The 21,250-nt window shown below is 45.5% G+C and overlaps 1 protein-coding gene across 9 annotated transcripts in view; it reads right to left on the reverse strand.

The window, feature by feature from the left end:
* CSNK1G3 (casein kinase 1 gamma 3) overlaps positions 1-16,971 on the reverse strand; it is a 152,966-nt gene extending 135,995 nt beyond the window's left edge. For 4 of the 9 annotated variants that reach the window (XR_003090671.3, XM_075931935.2, XM_006130106.5 and 1 more), the window contains exon 1: positions 16,591-16,967. The gene's annotated coding sequence lies outside the window, so the exon portion shown is untranslated. Of the gene's footprint in view, positions 1-16,058; positions 16,247-16,590 lie in introns of those variants that run through there. The other 5 variants (XM_006130107.5, XM_006130104.5, XM_006130108.5 and 2 more) reach the window with 4 other exon arrangements.
* Between the last annotated feature and the right edge of the window lie 4,279 nt (positions 16,972-21,250).

Here is a 21,250-nt window from a genome sequence, read left to right on the forward strand (position 1 = left end):
AAAATGCAGAAGAAAAAAAATTCTATACATCTATTCACCTAACCATCACATGCCTCTAGAACACTGGATTCCATGATGCACTATAAGGATATTCTCTAGTTACGTTATTCTCTAGTACAGTGGTCACTAACCAGTAGATTGGGATCTATCGCTAGATCTTGGAGCCTCTGACAGGTGATCCTGACAGGTTTGACCAAGAAGCTATCAACTGCCAGCATGCCAGCTCTTCAGCTGCCCTCCGCCCACTGCTGCGCTTCTTCTGCCCTTTGTCTTGGAGCTGTCACCTCAGGAACCTCCTGCTTACCGGGCAGGGGAGGGAGAGGAGGATGCTTATGTCAGGTTTCCCCCTCTCTCACTCTGTGTCCTATCTCCAAGAGCAGAGAGGGGGCACAACAGGTCTTGGGATAGAGTATGCTGGCTGCTTTTGGGAGTAGAGCAGGGATGAGCTTGCCTTAGCCCCACTGCACCACCACCCAGGAACCACCTGAGGTAAGCAGGGCCCAGCTGGAGCCCACATCCCAAAACCCTGCCGCAGTCATGAACCCCCTCCTACATTCCAAGCCCTTCCCTTAGCCCCGAGCACCCCTGCATCCAAATGCCCTGCCGGAGCCTGCACCTAGAACTCTTTCCCGCATTCTAACTGCCTGCCCCAAGCTCAGCTTAGAGCCCCTCTCACACTCCAAATCCCTTAATTAAAGTCCAGAGCCTGCACCCTAACCCTCTGCCCCAGACTGGTGAAAGTGAGCAGGAGGTGGGGCCTCAGAGAAGGGGCACAAAGGAGGCGGGGCAAGGGTATTTGGGTGTGATGTAGATCTTGGACTGCACTTAAATTAAAAAAGTGATCTCGTGCTTAAAAAGGTTGGAGACCACTGCTCTAGTATGTTTTAGTGAAGAGATACAGCAGTGGTGGGCAGCCTGCGACCCATTGGGGTTTTATGTGTAGCCTGCAAGATGTTTTATTTACCACTACCCACACACAAGATTGCCAGACTCCACTGTTTTACATCTGCATAGGTTTTTCCTACTGGTATTACTTTGGGATGTGAGTGTGTAGTCGAGTACATGGTTAATCAATAAGCCTGGGCTCACTGGTTAATCCCTCAGTTACAAGCAGCTCCCCCACTTCCCTTTCTGATTCTTTATCAGAGGCAGCTACGGGGGGGAGCCACTCCTTCCTCCTCTTCCCCCCCCCCCCCACCTCTGATACAAAGTCAGCGGAGGAGTGGGGGAGCTGGTTTAAATCCAAGCTCCCCGCGCATAGTCTGCCACTGTCATGCAACCGACTGGGAAAGGAGTCAACAGTCCTTTCATCCCCACTCCCCAGCTGTGGTATCAGCAGAGGCAGGCTGGGTACTGCCCCAGTCAGGCTACAATGGCCCCGAACTGGGATCCAGCTTAGTCCATTAACCAGCTAAATCTAACATTTAACTGGTAAGCTGACTAAAGAGGATTTTACTTCCATAGTGAAACAGTCTGATTAATAGCACAAGTGGAAGAGGGGCAGGAGCATAAAGGAAACAATGTAACCTAGAAACAGAGGCATAAGGAACTACTACTAAAGCAAAATGCCACAGGAGCATCCGTTGATTCCAAGTCTATCTCTACATTCCTTTGCTGTCAGGAAATAGCTGTGAAACCCTCTACTAAGTGTGCTTTGTACCCTTCTAGTAACTAATCAACATAGAAGTGCTGACAGCTACTCTATGAGTTCAAATGACAGGAGTCTATGCTTTGGATCTAAATTGTGAAACCCCATTAAAGTCCAAAGATGGAGCCAAAACAACAAGATGGATTTTTCCCCCAATTAAATTTAAACTTAGGAAACTACACAAAGGCGGTGTCTACACTGGCAAGGTTTTTCCGGGAAATCATCTCATTTTCCAGGAACACTTGCCAGCTGTCTACACTGGCCGCTTGAATTTCTGGAAAAGCACTGACTTCCTACTGTAAGAAATCAGTGCTTCTTGCGGAAATACTATGCTGCTCCCGTTCGGGCAAAAGTCTTTTTCCAAAAGACTTTTGCCCGAAAGAGCCAGTGTAGACAGCACAGTAGTGTTTTCCACAAAAAAGCCCCGATCGCAAAAATGGCGATCGGGGCTTTTTTGCGGAAAAGCGCATCTAGATTGGCCACGGACGCTTTTCCGCAAAAAGTGCTTTTCCAGAAAAGCGTCCTGCCAATCTAGACACGCTTTTCCAAAAATGCTTTTAACGGAAAACTTTTCCGTTAAAAGCATTTTCGGAAAATCATGCCAGTGTAGATGTAGCCTAAAAGTCTACAATAAACTACATTAAAAATTAAGGGTTTAAAAGTCAACCATCAAAAGTTTGAGACTGCCAGAATCAAGATAAATCTGAAAACAGCATTGTATGCTCTTTTCTTGGTCTTGATTACTTCCTTTTCAGTTTGCTTAGTTAAGAGGTAAAAAGATGTTTTCCTCTGGCAGACAGCTCTGAAAAGTCAGTCTACAAGTTGAAATTTCAGTTGTGCTATTTCTGCATCAGCACAGGTAAACCAATTCTACTAGATAAATTGTGCCCTCTCTTACACCTTGTTCAACCCAGCTGACTTAATGGGGTTGTAGACAGGGCCGGCTTAAGGAAGTGCGGGGCCCAATTCGAACCGTTTTGGCAGGGCCCCCCGCCCCCTCCCAGGATTTTTTGTTGAGCAGAGGGGGGGAAAAAAAGCCACAACCATACGCAAATATCACATCAAGTAGATCTGATCAAAATGTATATCTAAATAATTGAACATTTTCAAAAAAATGCCATCCTTTATTATGCAAAATTTTACACAAAATTAAATCAGTTGCCTTAAGTGTAGGTCAAATATTTTCAATTGCAAACTATCCAATTTTTTCAATAAAAAGTTTAAAGTTTGATTTTTAAAAAATTACCAGAGAGCGTTGCAGTTCTGTTACATTGGTTTACTTTTTAAATAGCAAAAATGGAGTGTTTGTTAAGAAAATGTCAGTTCTGTGGTCAAATTTCAGTCCTTAGTGATTTCAGCACCAATGATTTCACTAGGTAATATGGTACCTTACCACCATTGCCTCCTTTGCACTGCCCTTCAACACACTGCCTGCATGTTGAGTCCAAGGTCAGTCTACACAAGATTTTATCAATGATTTTTGCTCAAGCGATCACTGAGACAAGACAAGGACTCGATTCTAGTCAGCTCTGCCTTTAAACACTGGATTTAAAGTGTCAGATACAATTGAGGACTCCCAAATAGACTCTACACCACCAGAAATTATACCTGTTTCCATCTTCTGTGACTTTCAGTTAGATGTAACACTACCCTCTGCTTAGTGTTCAAGTTATGGTAGACCCTAAGCCAGGTCATATTAAGTTCAGGTCTTTTAATCCTACAATATGGATAACAACATTGCATTCTCCCAGCTCCAAGTCTTAAGTGAATTTCAACCCAAAACTGATCACCTTGAGACAGCAAGTGTGTCTACTGATCGCTGTGGCAAAGTAAGTTGTCTATATAAATAAGGTCTGCTCATGAAGCCTTTTCCTACAGTTGATTAACAGATGGCAGTAGATAGCTCATTCAGACCACTGGCTGATAATAGTTAGTCACCCTGACCAGTCATTAACCATAGTCATGGACTCACCCTACTCTCCACTGTCTCTATGATTCTCTGATGACCTGTGACAAAAAAGGAGGGTGGAAAGGGAAACTGAAGGGAGAGACCTCTCTAAATTCACCAATCAAAGAGCAATATTGCCAACCCCAAAAAAACACAAGGAATGCCTACACAAAGTTATGAGAATGGTCTACAAATCATAAGATTTTTTAAAAATAAAACATGTTGGATTTTTATTGGTCTTTTGTTTCTTGAGTATTTAGGGTTCATGTTTCAAAGTTTTCCTCCTTAGCTGTAAGGCCCAGAAGTATAGAGAACTTTTTTTAAAATGAAAGCTGAGATTCCTACATAATCAACTGACTCCAGGCCTTTAGAAAAACACCAAATGTTTTGAAACTCATGGTAAAACAATAGTGGAATTCTTGTGAGCCCATCCTAGACCACAGTATAAATTTAAAAAAAAGAAACTATCTTCTCCACTAACCATCCTAATCAAATACTGCAAATGGTGAACTGAATTCAACAGCTCCTGATATGAACAGGTATCAACCTAGTTTTTCATATTTGAGATGGGTTACCAGGAATCATACATGACGATAGGAAATCTTTCCACTCTCAAGTCAGCATATTCACAAAGCACCTATAATTTTGATCCATGCATTTATTGGCTAGTGAAAGAGAAAGGAGGGGGGAATTAGTGTAGATAGATGTTCAAATTTTTAAAAAAAAAAAAAAGCCTGAAGGAATTAAGACTGGGCTCCTACATCTCACGTTCAGAACTGACTAGGACACCTATAACCAGATTTTCAGAGGTGTGAAAAGATCAGATAGATATCTTTGAAGATCTGAGTTGGCAACTGTCTCTTTAGGAGCTTAATTACCTTTGAAAATCTGAGCTTAGATTTCCAAGTCCAATTTTCAAAAATGACTTTAGTCATTCAAGTGCTTTTGAAAATTTTAACTGGGGGCCTAAAGAGACAAAAATAGACAAAAGGCAGGAGATATGGTATTCCTTTTAAAAACGTGTGACATCTATTTTTAACTAAATTTTATATTATTTTTCTCCCAAGGGCAACTGACCCCTCCGGCGCCCTCACTATGCCACTGCCCTCCCCTCCCCCCCAGATCTATCATCTTATGCATGTACAAGAACTGTGAGAGCTGTCCCATGAATCTGCAGTTAGAGTCTGAGACACCACCCAAAAGCAGGCGCCACAATGCTGCCACATTCACCTCCAAAGAGGAGGCTTCCCAAAGCAGGCCCTTCTTGCAGACCCCAAGGCATCCACAGGTCCAGTCTCCTTTCAATGGGTCCACTTCCCAGGGCTCATTGATCTTGGATCTGGCTTCCATCCCCTCTTCAATCCCAATCAGAACTACTGTGCCCTCCTAACTTAGGAAAAGAATAAATAGGAGGATTGAAAATTAACCCACCCAGTCTCACATCCCATAGGCAGAGTATGAGCCATCTACATTAGGCCCCAGCTGGAGTATCATGTCCAGTTCTGGGCATCACATTTCAGGAAATGTGGAGAAACTGGAGAAAGTCCAGAGAAGATCAACACAAATGATGAAAGGTCTAGAGAACACGAGATATGAGGCAAGGCTGAAGAAATTGGCCTTGTTTACCTTGGAAAAGAGAAGACCGAAAAGGGACATGAGAGCAGTTTTCAAGTATCTAAAAGAGTATCATGAGGAGGAGGAAGAAAAATTGTTCTGCTTGGCCTTTGAGGTTAGGATGAGAAGCAATGGGCTTAAATTGCAGATATTTAAGACCAGGTTAGACAGACACCTGTCAGGGATGAGCTAGGGCAACTCAACTTTGGAAGCCCTGGGGCCACACTGATACTTACAGAACATGCTGAGGGCCTGAACTTAAGTGTGGTTGCATATGCAAGCAAACATATACAAATAGATTCTCTCACACTGACAGGCATGAATACAAAGATTAAGGCAAGACTACACAACACATAGGCCCCATTTAAGTCAGTTCTGCTGATATTAATAAAATGCAACATTTACCCGATTTCTACTCATGTGACAGCACTTTTCATGAGCAATGACAGTCCAAGAATTTAACTACTGCAACACATATCAACAGAAGATCATTACACTGACTACTTTTGTTTTGGCTCCCACTCGCCAGCCACATGTTGTTCCCCACATAAACCCAAACTGCAGCATGGGGCGCAAACAAACTGGCCGTGGGCAGGATGCCATGTTATTAATAAATATTTTAGAAAAAGTAAAGTTTTCTCTCTGCTGCCATGTCTCCTCTTCTTGGTCCATCATCTCTCCTGGTGCCTGCTGCCCCCCAACTCCTCACCCTCCTCTGCTGTCCTGACTCCTGCCCTTCTCACTGCCCTCAGCCCTCCTGCAACCTGCCCCCCCACTCCACCAGCTCTTCTCTCCCCACTGTGCCCACTCCTCCAGTAGCCCCACTCTGATCAGGTGAGTTACCCCGCCTCATCCCCTCTTTTAACACCTCCCTCTACACACCTGCCCTGCCTCTCTCCTCAGTTGCTGGTCCCCCTCTCCTCCTCCCCCGCAGGTGTCTCTGGTGAAATGCGCTCTTGGCGGTTGCTGGAGGGGTTTGTTGTGAATGGAGTAGGCAGAGTTGATGCAGGAAATGATAAGTCTTGAAACCCGCTGGGAGGACAAAAGAGTACCCTTTTGATCTATCCACTGTGGATACTAGTAGACGATCCATCTTTCGCCATCCCCGTGTCCTGTCAATATAGAAAGCCACCGACTGCCTGACATCGAGCGTATGAAGTAGTGCTACCCGGGCGGAGGCATGTGGCTTTGGGTGAAAAGAGTGGAGAATGATAGGCTCATTAATATGAAAACTTGAGCAAACTTTGGGAATGAAGGCAGGGTGGGGATGCAACACAAGCGAATCCCTAGTAAAGACCGTGAATGGTGGTGTAGCCATCAGAGCTACTAGTTTGTTAATTCTATGCACTGACGTAACTGCTAGGAGAAAAACCATCTTCATGGTTAACACTGCGAGAGATGTAGTAGCCATCAGTTCAAAAGGCGGATAGACTTGGTCCTTCGGACTTTGATGCAAGTCCCAGGAGGGGGGCTGAGGCCTATGCGGGGGCCTGAGGGACATTAGCCCCCCAACATTCTTTTCGTCAGCAGGTGGACAAATACCGAGGTGCCCTGAATAATGTCATGGAAGACCTCCTCATGGCTATTGCCGTTGCCATTGCACGAGCAGCTGTGTTGGCGACATCAAGTGCCATCTGAAGGCTAGCCCTTGCTGTTGCAAAGCCCTCCTGTGCCTGCGCTTTAAGAAGAGGTCGCTTAGCTTCTGGAAGGTGTTGAAAAAGCTCCGCTACCTTGGCATAGTTGAAGCTGTGGTTTGATAACCAAGATGAATAATTAGCGATCCGCAGAGGGTTGCTGAGGAGTAAACCTTTCTTCCAAATACGTCCAATTCCTCAAGTCCGGCGCCAGGTTCTTATATTGTGGCACTTCTGCACATTGCTGAGCTGCATCTACCACTAAAGATTTGGGCTGTGGATGATTAAACAAAAATTCTGCACCTTTTGCCGGAACAAAATATTTCTTATCCACCCATTTACAGGTGGGTGGGATGGAAGTTGGATTCTGCCAGATAAGCTCTGCCACCTCCATGATGACCTCGTTGATAGGGAGGGTGATTTTTGAGCTCTGTTGATGGTGGAGATTCTTCAAGAGGCATATAGCTTGGCTTGTACTTCCGCTAATTGGACCTCTTGAGACTGAGCCACGTGCCAAAAGCGCTCTTGGAACTGCTTGTACTGTCCGGTGGAGAAGCATCAGTTGGGAATACCACCTCACCTGGAGAGGAGGAGGAAAGATCCGTGGTTGGTGGTTGTAGGGGTTGATCATCTGTTTCCGAAAGCTGTCCCTCCTCCTACTCTGACTGTTGGGTCGTCCTTACGAGGCTGCGAGGTGGGGAGGCTGGTTGGCAGTCCTGGCTCCTTTGCGTTTCCAGAGGGGGAGAGGGCACAGTAAAGGAAGATCTGATCTCAATGGGTGATGGTAAGTCTGGAGCTGGTAGTGGTAGGCCGAGGAATGCACTGACCCAGAATGACGATCATAGTGGCAATGCGAGTAGTATGGCAAGGAGTGTCTGAATGACAGGATATTGTTGTATTGTCTGATGTAGGAAGGAGGCGGCGAACGCATTGGGGAATAAGGATAAGAAGGGGAGCTTCTATAGGAGGAAGCTGGAAAGTGGGAGTGTCGTGTGTAATATTCTTCCTCGTGAAGGCACGATAGACATGAATAAGAACTGCGCCAGTAATAATGATGGTCTCTTGGATCTCTTTTCTCAGTGCTGCTACCAGCGCCAGGTCTGTCGGTGCTGCCATCACATTTGTTGGTGCCGGCGCCAGTGTATAAGTACCGTGCCGTGTCTCCAGCAGTGCCGATGCCCACATGAGCTCTTTGGCACTGGTCCCATGAGGGCTCAGTGCCAGTGAAAATGGCTCCGACCACACCGGTGATCTCGGTGCCGGCTGTCCTGGCAACATAGGTGCCGCTGGTACTACTGAAGGGTAGGTGCCGTCTTTCAGCGTCGGTAACAGGACCGGTGCCAACCTTGCCCATGCCAGGGGTGCCGTGGTCTTGGCCTTTGTGGCTGGGAGCGAAATAACGGACCGGGATGTAAGTCCCGAGGTGCTGGATTCATCTCCCTTGCTGGCTCTAGAGGCAACCTCAGCCAGTAAAGAGGACACCGGAAATGGTCTCTGCTTTTTTCAGGAGGCCCTTTCAGGGGAGGGCGCCCTGCGCTTTTGGGATACCTCAGGCTGAGTAGCAGTGGATAGTGTGTCTGGCTGGAACACCTTATCAAAGAGTATCATTTTAAGCCACATTTCGTGGTCCTGGCATGCCCTGGCCATAAGTTTAGCACAATGGGGGCACTTCCGTGGTATGTGCTCCTCCCCCAGGCACCTTATGCACATGGCATGGCCGTCTGAAGCCGGCACTGCCTCGCAGCAGCAAGAACACTTCTTGAATCCTGGCGAGTTAGGCATAGCAGGTTTATTTTACTTCTCTTTCCTCTCTTTGACAGTTCTCAGTTTTTAGTTTGTTGGTTTGTTTTTTGCTTCGGCAAGCAGCCAGCAGCAGCCTAGCGGGGCGGCAAAGCTGCAACCCGCTAATGGTGTAGATTTTATCCACATACTTGTCGTCTCTTTGCCTCCTCTTTTTTTAAAAAAAAAAACAACAACCAACTTGAACGAATAACTTATTTACAAGAGGTTTTGAACTATTTACAGTGAACAAAAGGAGATCGTCATCTGAAGAGAGGAGAAGGGAAGAGCTCAGTCCACGGCGAGGATGGTTGAGAGGAACTGGAGGGAGCCAGGCCTTGCACAGAGGACCAAGCACGTGAATGGCGCGAGACGCTGTCCACACACGCGCGGCCCAGCTGACAACAGCTCTTGAAAGTTTCCGAGCTGCAGCACTAGGACAAACCCGACACCTTCCGTAGAGCACTCACGAGGACCACTCAAAGAAGAATCAAGAAGTCCCTCGCTAGCCCCGTGCTCCCCATGGCATTTCAGACTTTGAAATGTAGCAAGAGCCAGCAGAGCTCTTGCTACATTTCCAAAGCAGAGGTGCCCTTATCGACTAATAAAATAGTCGATGAAAATTACATTGACTATTTGCTTAGTTGATTAATCTAAATTTAACATCCTCCCTCCCTCAGCCACATGCAAGCACTCACTTACAGCTAGGAAGTTAGTGAAGGCACTAAGATTCACAGGCAAAGCTGTGAGCCCCTGCTGCCAGGGCAACACAGCTGGAACAGGAGCAGCACTGTGGTCTCTACTGCTTTTCTATAAGCGGTGAGTACTTTTTTCACACATGCGCCAACAGGAGAATGGTGGTAACTGCAGCACACCATCCACCTGGGGGGCGGGACAGACACAAGCTTGCCTACGTCTAGGAAAGAAGCTTCTTGGTTACCTCTGAAACTTGGCCCAGAGTGTGAACTGCCAGAGCTGCGTTTTATTCAGTCACAAACATTTCAACATTATGGAAAACCTCATTCCCAAAATATCCATAGCTTTGAGGTTCTACTCTATATTGCAGGTCCTGGGCAGGGAGTTTGCATTAATGGTTAGACACCCATCTGCTCCCATTCCAACAGCTTACCCCTCTCCTAAACATGTTCCCAATAGTCCTTTGTCACCAGTCTTTGATCATGCCTCCTTTTCTTTGGCCACCACCAGAGAGAGCCAACAACAGAGTCTCAATACTCTCATTTCCAGTGCTCAACTGTCCCAAAGATCCACAGCACCCTGCATTGCTCTATAATCCTGGACTAAGGCATGCCCAAAATATATTGAATCTTTGGCTAATTTAAATGCCAAACTCTTAACAAGCCTCTACTATGTACAAAGTACCAATAACCAAAGTCTTAAAACTCATTCAAATGTGGATAGATTCAATGAACAGTAAAAGGTTCCTCCCTAAACCTGAGCGTTACATGTCAAGTTTCTAGTCCCTGCTTCAAAGTATGGAGATGCTAGAAGTTGTCAAAAAAGATCTCTATTTATTTTAAACACTGCAGAACAATGTACTTTTCCCTAACATTACTCTTAAAAACCAACAACCATCCTGTAGCATTTTAGAGACTAACAAATATATAAAAATAGTATCACGAGCTTCGTGAACACAACCCATTTCTTCAGATGAAATGGGTTATGTCTAAAAGCTCATGATACTATTTATATATTAGTGTTAGTCTCTAAGGTGCTACAGGACCATTGTTGTTTAAGTTTTTTTAGTTACAGACTAACACGACTACCCCGCTGAGACTTGATTATTCTCAGAAATAGCTTATTAGATTTTGCTGAAATTTCAAAAATCAGCCAGTCGGTTGGCATGAAAACTTTTAGTCCATACAATAAAAGCAACTGACATAGGCACTGTTATTGGAAACTATAAGACAATCTTAACTATAAGCACTGCTGTTCCACTACAATGAAAGGACCAGCATAAAAAAAAAAGACGGATATCCAACATTACAAGAAAAAAAGACAGTTAATTATTTCATCACTTAAAATATAGTTATTCGTTTCTGCTGATGTCAAACCAGCAGCATGAAAATCATATGGATCTATAAGAATCTCCAAGTTGCGTCTTCAATCATAGCTTACCTATTTTAATTACAATGTAGTTAGTAGCATGCACAACTCTTTTACTGAGTATCTCAGTTGCTATCACAGACTTCCACTCTTGCAGCTCTGCCCCCAAACTGTACAATACTCACTTAACATGCTTCTCTATTGTAACCAATTTGCATCAGAATGTCACACTTTGCAGTAGCTCAAAAATTTAAACTTTGTTAAAAGATTATGGAAAAATAAACCCAATTAACTTCAGTAAAACAGTAAAATATAAAAGGAATCTCTGACATCAAGTAAGCAAATGAGAATCTTACTTTATTTTAGTCACTTAGTAGCTCGATGTACAAGAGCCTTCTGAACATTCTATTTCAAAAGAACCCAGCATTACCAATTAGTTCTCTGTCCTCTACGGCTGAAGTCAACTGAAATCTTTCCACTGACTTCAGCAGATTTTGGATCAGGCTCTAAAACAAGCAAACAAGGTCTTTGCTAAATCAGGGTCTGAAACACTTCTTACCTTCTCTCTCTAAAGTGTAATAAACTTACAATAAATTGAAATGCAATAGTAAATATGAACTAAACCTCCCTTCCCCACCCCCTGCCCACACTGACAAAGTAAACTCAAAGGACAAAATCTTGATACCGCTCAAAACAAAGGGAATTTTGCCACTGATTTCAATAGGATCAGGATTTCACACAGACTGTCCATTGAATTTAAGGAAAAACAGGACACATGTTTAAGCTCAAAGCTGCAAAAAACAGTTACAATTTTGTACACAATATATACTACATATTTTCTATATTTGAGATTAAACAAAAATTAAACCTTGTCACATAGTAAAGCCACTTTTTTGGAGTGGAAAAATTAAATGCAACCTTACAGCTTAGAACTAGAAACTGAAAGGTTTTTAAGTTCCAAAAGGGTATCAAAAATTATAGCCAAGGTATTTGCATTAGGGATGTTCAATATCTTAGAATTGAATAATTGCGTGATCACAAATTCTTATCGGTTACAAAACTATTCAATAGTGGGGGCAGAACCAGTAGCCAGTGGACTCCCAGCCCACTGCCATGGAATCCTCTGCCATCCCACACTGCTGCCCTGTATTTTAAATGACAGGGCAAGCCAAGATCTACCCCCATCCCTTCCCCAAGACCCCACCCCTTCTTTGAGGCCCCGCCCTCTCCATCATTTGCTGTCCCCAGCCCTTACTCACTCTCACTGGGTTGAGACAGGAGGTGCAGGCTTGGGTGGGAATGAGGGATTTGGGTGTGGGGAGGAGGAGGTGGAGAAAGGGATGCTGGCTCAGGGAAGGGACTCCAGACTGGAGAGTGTTGGGATCAGGTGGAGGTTGGGGTGCTGAGCAAGCCGCAGGCTTGTGAACGTGAGGATGCACAAGTTTGGGTTGGAGTGTATGAGGGGCTCAGGACGAGGGAGGGGAGGATGAGCATAAGGCAGCAAAAGACCACTAGCAGCATCCATGTCTAAATGATGAGTGTGTGTGTTTTTTAAAAAGTACAAGATATTTATATAAATCAAACAGCAGCTAAATCTGGCAAGTATCAACAGTAGAACTTCAGAGTTATGAACATCTCAGAAATTAAGTTGTTTCTAACACTGAACAAAATGTTACAGTTGTTCTTTCAAAAGCTCACAAACAAATATTCACTTAATACAGCTTTGTAACTTTAGTATGCAGAAGAAAAATACTGCTTTTAACCAACTTAAATTAATTAAAACAAACACAGAAAGTTTCTTTATCTTGCCAAATCTTTTTTTTTTTTTTTTTTTTAAGTCTCATCTGCTCTTCTGCTGCCTGACAGCATGCTTTCAATTCTACATAAGTTGTGTGGTAGACTGGCCAGTTCATAACTGGTATTTGTAACTGAGGTTCTACTGTCCCTTGTATTAAAAATGACTACTTTTGGCGACTGGCAACTATGCTACAACTTACCAAATTCTTGTATAATAAATTGTTATGGTCTCATGATATACAATATATATATATACTGTAAGCACATGCATACAGTAGCTTCCTTTGTTAAAATATCTGGTAAAGGAACAAGTTAGACAAAAAAGTGCAATTATAGTGAAGACCTGTTAAAAAAATGTATTTCAATACACAAAGCTAAAATACAGCTCAACTGAATGGATAAAAAAAGTTAGGTAAATTAATAGATTTTATGTATATCAAAATTCTTCAATACTTGGTAAACTGTTCTGTGTAAACTAGTTACCAATTTATTTTTCTGATACTAACGTGGTATAAAGCATTTTGAGCTTTTGTAACAAACAAGAACTAAGATTGATAACAATTCTGCAACACAGACTTGTGTTTCCATTTTCCATATGAGGAAACAGAAGCACTGAAGCTGCTCAGACCAAAGTGGAACCCAGATATCTGCTTACAAGCTCTGTGCTTTAAACCACAAGTCCATCTTTCCAGCCTACTTTCAAACTACCCTATTTCTACACAATTAGGTTTTAATAGAGCCATTCATTTTAACTGAAGAAAAAAATATGAATAGATGTTTATTTCAGCTAGCAATCCATTCACACACATGCTACAAAAATAAACATGGCAATTAGCTGAATATTTGCCTCATTTTTTCACATTTAATACGGGGAAAGCCAAATGCATACATCTCTAGAAGCACAAGTAAATCAATACCAAAATGTGAAAATTACACAAATCTTCACCTTACAGTGAATGAATTATAGACTATAGTTGTTGCACCTCCCCCTTTTTCTTGCTCATGTAGTATACATTTATGGCTTACCCACAATGTAACTATGAACATGCACAGAGGAGTACGAGATCTTTCTAAAAGGGTTTTTTTTTTTTTTTTTTTTAAAGAACTGCACCTACGTGGCGCTTTCACTTTCAAAATACCCTTTTTCGAAAGACAGCTGTGATGCAACTATGCAAATGAAGCTCAGGATATTTAAATCCCCGCTTCATTTGCACTTTCAATTTGCCTAAATTTACATCCCTCTTTTGACAGAGGGATGTAATTTAGACTTACCCCCAGATTCATTGATAAGCTTAAGTTCCCTCATGTTAACTTTTTCTTTTTTACATGGTTTGTGGTTGCTCTTATAGCTGCAATATTGGTTTTGTATCCAATTTCAAAACAACAGTGTAAAAATAAAAATCAAAGTTTGTGATTTTTAAAAAGTGGGGGAATGAACTACACTAAACTAGAACTTTTTTTAACCTATGTGTACTAATGCAAGTTCTCTCAATATGCACCCAAGTTCACTGTAAGCTGAGCGGCCATGCAAATGCTTATTCAGCTCCATGCGGTAGCTCAGTGCTGTAGTGGGGAAGACGAGCCTCTGTCCACAAGACACAGTGCCATACTGCAGCCAAGAGCGAAGCATCTCTTCCCCAGTCCCAGCACAGACCTGCCACAAGTGAGGAAGAAGTGTCCCTCCTCCAGCCCCCAACCAGCCCAGCACAGATATGCCAGTGCCATGGAGTGGTACCCCTCTCCCGCAGCTATACCCCATTGGAGCTGCTTATGTTATGGAAAAGTGTTCCTTACCTGGCTCAGAGCTGCTGCCGTGAGTGTTGGGGGTAGTTCTCTCTACCCAAGACAGCATGTACCCACTCCAAATGCCTCATCTGCAGCCCCCAGTCTATAGGCTGCACCCCCATCTGGAGCACTCACTATGCTCCCCCACATTCCAACCCTGAGCCCCTTTCTGTACCCCAGAACATCATCCCCTCACATTGCAACCCTTTGTCCCTCCCCATCACACACCACACATGTGTGGAACAAGTTCTGTGACATGCACCAATATAGAGGCTGTGCATCACACATCATCTCCATATTGGTGCATATAACAAAATTCACTCTGCACACAGACAAATTCTTAAGTGAGTTTCAGTGTTTCCTCTAGTGTTCAGTGTTTGGGTATACTGGCAAAATTAGAGCCTATTAAGCCTATTACTCACGCAAAAGTTATTATGGGACAACCAAATAGTGAAACAATCACGAGACAAATTAGTATAGTAACAAGGAGATAATTGGACTGACAAGTAAGGATGTAAAATTTCAATTTGGCAAATTGCATCGACTATTCAATTAGCATCGACTATTCGATTAATTGATAAGGGCGTCTCCACCCTGGGGTTGCTACTATGCTTTAAAGGCAAAAGCACCATGTGGAGCACGGGGCCAGAGGGACTCAAGCAGTCTCTCACTGCCCCTTGCTCCCTACGGCTTTTCAAAGCACCGCATGGAGACTGGGGTCAGCTGGGGACTCTGAGTTCCCAGCTGACTCTGGGTTCCATGCAGCGCTGCTGCTTTGAAATGCTGCAGGGAGCCTGGCATCAAGCTCCACATAGCATTTGAAAGCAACAGTGCCACGTGGAGCCTAGGGTCTGGACCCAAGCGCCACTTGGCACTACTGCTTTGAAAAACCCACTTCTCTCCCTCCCCCGCTTGCTGCCTCTTTATGATAGGCGCAGCAAGGAGGAGAGGGAGGGGAGAGGAGAGAAGCAACCAGTCGATAAACATTTGATTGTCGACTAGTCATTCACATCCCTACTGGCAAGAGGGCCTTTTTCAAATGTTAGTACATTTGTTTTGTGAAAAGTGTTAAGTTATCGAAGACATGACCTGTAATTCTTCAGGATCAGGCAGGTCAAGTAGAAACTTGAGTGCCCATGAGCGTTTTCATATTGGTCCATCTCTAAAAACACTGACTCCCTCAGACAAGTATCTTTAAACACAGAATTTAGAAAGCATTGAAACGGTACATGAGATTGGATAATTTAAGAATCAGAAAGCATCAGAATATGTCCAGATTGGGTCATTTTTTAAATGGTCACTTCGAAATAAGAGGCTGTTCTTTTTAAAATTGGGGAAGTTAAAAAATAAAGTTGACAGAATTCCTGTTTAATAAACGAAGGGGAATTTTTTTCCCCCAACAAACACTTAGTTCACTTGGACTTACTTGCTTTACTGTACCTTCAGCAACCTAATACAATGTACTTCACACAATTTTACAGACAATATTTAATGTCCCACAAAAACAGATTATTTCTTAGACAGAATTAGTTATCAATAGTACTGCAATTAATGGTTAAAATCACAAAAGGAAAAGTCAGTGACCAATAGCAATAACAAACAGAATGGCGTTAGAGAATTCAGAATTACTTGTGCAGCACAAAGAGTAAACAACAGCACAACAGAAAGTGATGAGGTCCGACCACCACATCACTTTATCACACCAGGCGGGGAAGGTTTTCACAAAACGGAGGGCAGTGTCAAGAACAGCAATATACTCTCTCCAGAGCTTTAAATGTGCTCTGCTGACCTGTGTTCCATAGATGAGATTAGATGTTCGTTTCCCACCTGGCTCGGAATTGGGCGAGTCAAGCTGGGAGCCCCCACACATACACACGTCTCTTCCAGGAGAACAAATGTGTCCACCAGACGAGCGAGCGCGCACACAAAAACACAGCGCAACCACACGCTGGGGGTGACCGTTGAGTCACCACCAGGCGGCCGTGCCCAGCTCCCTCCCACCCAAACCCACAGCCAACCCCCCAGCGCCCTGCCCGCATTCGCACGCCCCCCCAGCCGCTCTCCAACCGGCCTCAGCTACCTCCTCGTCCGCAGCCTGCACCCGCCCCACCGAGGCGCTGCCCACGCCGAACTTGTTTCCAAGCAAGCGCCTCACGTCACAGACAGCGGGCGAGTCCCCGGACCGCGGACCCCGGCTCAGCTCGCTGCCCAGCCCTCACAGGGCAAGCGACCCCCGCGGCCATGGCCCGTCCCGCAGCTGGAGAAGGGGGCGCGGCGCCGGCCGAGATGCGGACCCACAGCCCGCAGCACAGGGCGCTTACCTCCCGGGTACCTGGGGCAAGCGAAGCTGCCGCTGCAGCGGGCGGGGAGGAGGCGGCGGCTCCGCAGGCGCCGCTCCCAGTGGCGAGGGCTCGCTGGAGCTGTCCGGACGGCGGCGAATGGCCCCAGCGCTCTGACCCCTCCGGCTCCTGCCCAGCCGCCCTCCCAGCCTGAGGCGCCAGCGGCAAAATGGGGTCAGAGCCGGGGGAGGGCGCAGCCCGAGGGGTTCCGAGTCAGAGGGAAACGGCGGCGGAAACCGCCCCGGCGGTAGCGGCAGCGGCAGCGACACACAGCGCACGCCCCTTCCCGCCCCGCCACAGGAGGCGGGGCCCGCCGAGAGGGAAGAAGCGGGGGGGGGGGGGGTACGGACTGTACACCAGGAACTAGCCGAAGGAAAACCGGGGGGCGGGAGAAGGGAAGGAAAAGGGCGGGGCACATGAGCCCACTCTGGCAGGTGGGCGGAGACTAAATGACACGAGGAGAGAGGAGAAGCGTGATTGGACAACACAGGGAACGAGGCGGGGATGAAGCCTAGCGACGATGTCGGGAGCCGCCTCCTCAGACGCTCCTTTCCACTAGAGAGCGACAGGCCTCTCCGCCAATCAGAATCGAGGAAACGTGACGTTTAAATGTGGAGCCTGGTGGGACTGGCAATAAGCGGCATTGTGTGGCTCCTCGCGCCCTTGTAGTTTCAACAGTTACGCTACATCGCGGGCTCTGCCCCTGCGCAGGGTGCCCTGCCCTTTCCGGGACAGCCCGCACCCACCGCCAAAAGCATTGCCCTCCCTGGCTTGCGGCATGTTGATTCCCGCTAAGCCAACCTTCCGGTCTCGTGTAGCCCCGGCCCGGCTCTGTATGGCACGCGGCAAAACAAAGCCCCAGTCCTGGTTGGAGCCGCTTGGCTCTTTTATAAGCGCTGCTCTAGAGCTCACATGTATAAGCGAAAGATTTTCTCTCTTGGCCCTTTTCTTGTCCCATCCCACCCCTCCCTTCCCCCTGTGGGAGGATAAAGCTTTCAAAGATGAACAATATTTTCTATACCTTGACTTCATGATTTTAGAGAAAGGAAGGAGAAATCAAACCCCTTACATCTGTGCCCCTCACCTGAAGATGGAAAGTTTCGTAATTCTTTTGAGTGGCTGGGTATCTATTGATCTTTATACAATTGAGTTAGGAAGCACAGAAAGGATGAGATAGAAGATGTAAATGGGATAGAGGCAGCAGTCGCATCTTACTGCTCACACAAAGCCATAACGTAGTGAAACGCATCAGCTTCCCATCAGCACCCTTAAACCTTCAGAACTACAGTAGAAGTGTTCAAATGTGGGGGTATAGAAAGAGCTGGAGCTTGGTGTATTACTTTGGCCAAAATTGTCAGAATAGGGTTACCAGATGGCTTCAAAAAAAAATACAGGACACACTTGATCTCAGATGGGGGGAACCATCCAAGAGGGGAGCGGGACTGGTTGGAGGGACCGGGGCTGGCTGGGGGATATCGGGGTGGGGGTGAACAGCCAGTGGGGAGAAGCAGGGCTGGCCAGGAGGGGAGTGGGGGGAGCAGAGCTGGCCGGGGGGGAGGGAGCAGGGTCAGAGAATTGGCCAGTGGGAAGGGGTCAGAGAATTGGCCAGTGGGAAGCGGGGCTGACCCTGGCGCACACGGATCCTGAGGAGCTGCCCGTCCTGCACATGGTCCCAGTGGGGTGCACGGGCAAGTCCAACCCCACAGATTCCATCCCGCCCTGGCCCCGCCCCCTCCTCCTCTCTACTGCATAGTTGCATACTGTCTGGCTGGTAGACACACTCAGACAGCATGAGCATGTCTACCAGCCAGGCAGTACTCAACTACATACTGATACTCATAATCAGGGCTCGACAATAATGCAATCTACTCACTCGTGGTGAGTAGATTGCAACCCGGAAGAGCCGGGTTTGGGCGATCTGCGCATGCGTTATATGTCTGGTATTTTCTCAATTTGTTTCCCAGACAGAAAGCTCAAATACCAGACTGTCTGGTTCAAAACCGGACATCTGGCAACCCTATGTCAGAATAATCCTGTCACTGTCCAACATTAAACATGGTCCATGGTTCAGTATACAGAGAGCTTAGCCTGCTCAGTGCAATGGCAAGACACCCCATTCAAATCCTAATCTTCTAATAAAGATAAGGAAAAAGGAAAAACAGTATTTGAAATTTAGAGTAAAATTAAAGCCTTATTGAATATCCCTTATAGCTCTTTTTAGCTGGAAAAAGTTTTTCCAACAGACTCTACCCACTTGGTGCAACAGACTGTCTGATAGTAATAACTGTCATGAGGAAAGTGGTCCTTTGGGACTGGGAGTAACCTGAAGTATTGTGATTGTTGGAGTAAGGAACTACCTATAACAAAGACAGACTTTCTTTGGTGGCTATATAGAACAGAGTACATGAGGGGATTGTCTGACTCTGTGGTTAGGTTGTTATATAGTGTGAACTCACATACATTATACTTGGTGAAATCTAAATACAGAGCTCACAAGCAGTTTGGAGTTTGTGCCCTTCTTCTTAACAGTTTACCCAGAAGATAGTATTTATGCTTATGAGCCACTCCCTACATCTTGACAAGCCTCTACTCTCATTATTTTGTCCACCAATTAGCCCTCAAATCCAACACATCAATTTTGGTACACACTTGTTTACCAAGCATTAACTTAACAGAGTTTGAGTTACTACAGTAGGCCTTTCACTTGGACTAGTTAAGTCTAGGGATGTTAAAAGGCATTTAATCAGCTAATCAACTAGTGGATGGAATTTCCATTGACTAGTCAATTAGCTGATAAGGGGGGAAACTGTAGAGGTGCAGTGGGGTTAGCTCCTGGGGCCAGGAGCTAACCCCGCTGCTGCTCTGCCTTTTAAATGTATTAAGAGCTGCCAGGTTCTTAATACATTTAAAAGGCTGAAGCACAGCAGGTAGGACTGGATGCTAGCTGGGAATCAGCTGTCCTGGCCCAGTCCCCTGGTATGCCTCTGCCTCCCCTCCCCCATAGAGATGGTGCTGGAGGGGGAACCAGTTTTTAAGATGGCCCACCCAGCACCAGCTCCTGCTCCCCCCCCCCCGCACTGCCTCTCTCTGATGGAGGCAGCAAGGTGGGGGAGCAACTAGTCAAGTCAATAGTCAACTATCCAATAAGCACATGCTTATCAGATAGTCAACTAGAAGAAGTAGGCTGTGCCCACAAAAGCTCATGATACCATCTCCATATTTTTTTAGTCTATAAAGTGCTACCAGACCATTTGTTGTTTTTTAAGTTTATCTCTAATTAAGTCTCTTCAGTTTTGGAGGGTGAGGATGGAAAGAAAGTATAACATCTTATGTGCTTTTTTATAATTGAAGTCATAATTTGGGTAAATTTTAGACACATCACCATAACAGGACCTGCCCCTCTGTTTTAGCCATCGGTTTTACCTTTGGTTCTATCTCTAAATTCTTCCGCCTTTTTTTATAGACTTTGCTATTTTTATTTCCCCCTTCCTTGCTCTCAATGTTTTTTGTTAGTTAGTGTAGATTTTGAGTAGTTGTGTAGTCAGTTATATTCTATTTTTCAATTTCATTTTCAGTTTATTTTGGCCTTCGTCACAAAAGGCATTACCAATTGGTACTGAAGGAGGTCCAGTTAGATAACTAGATTGAAATAACTTTTTTCATGCCATACATACATTTGCTACAAAGATTTCTAGAGATCTGCCTGAAGGAAACTGAGCTGCTGGGGAGATAAACGTGGTGCAGAACAGAGCACCATAAGGGTACATCTGTACTGCATGGCTACGTCTATACTACATGCTTCTTGCGCAAGAAGCATTTTGCGCAAGAGTTTTTGCACAAAAAATTCTTGCGCAAAAGCACGTCCACACCTCAAAGCACAATGCAAAAGCGATGTGCTTTTGCGCAAGCGAGTGTCCATACTGCAAAGACGCTCTTGCACAAGAAAACTCTGATGAATGGCCATCAGAGCACCTGTGCTTTTTCCCATAAGGGTTTCTTGCACAAGAAACCCCTCTGGAGCATCCACATTTGCCTTCTTGCACAATAGCTATAGCACTAAAAGCAGTTATGCCTCAGAAAAGGAGGTTTACCTATGGCGGAAAAGCCCTCTGTTCCACTCTTTAAGTGCCCATTTAATTCTACAAGAGCTCATTTGAGGTGTGGATGCTCCACAGGTTGTTGTGCAAAATCCTTGTAGTGTAGACGTAGCCCCTGGGTATTTTGGTACTGGAATTATCCCAAAATAGCTACCCCATGTCTGTACAAGCCATCCGTTATTTTGCCATCCCAGTAAGCCTCGTTGCACGAGGGGTAAGGGATGGCTTGAAGTAGCGTGTTGTTTTGAAATTTGGCACTGTGCAGATGTGCCAAATTTCTAAATAAGCTATTTCAAAATAGTTCTGAAATAAAATATGCAATTTTCAGGACAACTCTAAGGTCAGCTTCCCCAACAGCCTGGGAGTGGGGTGGCTTTCAGGTAGGAGTGGTAAGGAGACCTGGGCTCTCCTCTCCACCAGGTCCCAGACCAGGGCCATGTGGGCAGCGTTAAAGTGCACTGCCGGCTCAGTGGGGTCCCTCCCAAAACGCATTTCCTACCACCCGGGGTGAGCCCAGGTCCCTCGGCGGGGGGGCAATTCTCACC

The sequence above is a fragment of the Pelodiscus sinensis genome, chromosome 6, assembly GCF_052426305.1.
Source record: "Pelodiscus sinensis isolate ZL-2025 chromosome 6, ASM5242630v1, whole genome shotgun sequence".
Lineage (NCBI taxonomy): Eukaryota > Metazoa > Chordata > Testudines > Trionychidae > Pelodiscus > Pelodiscus sinensis.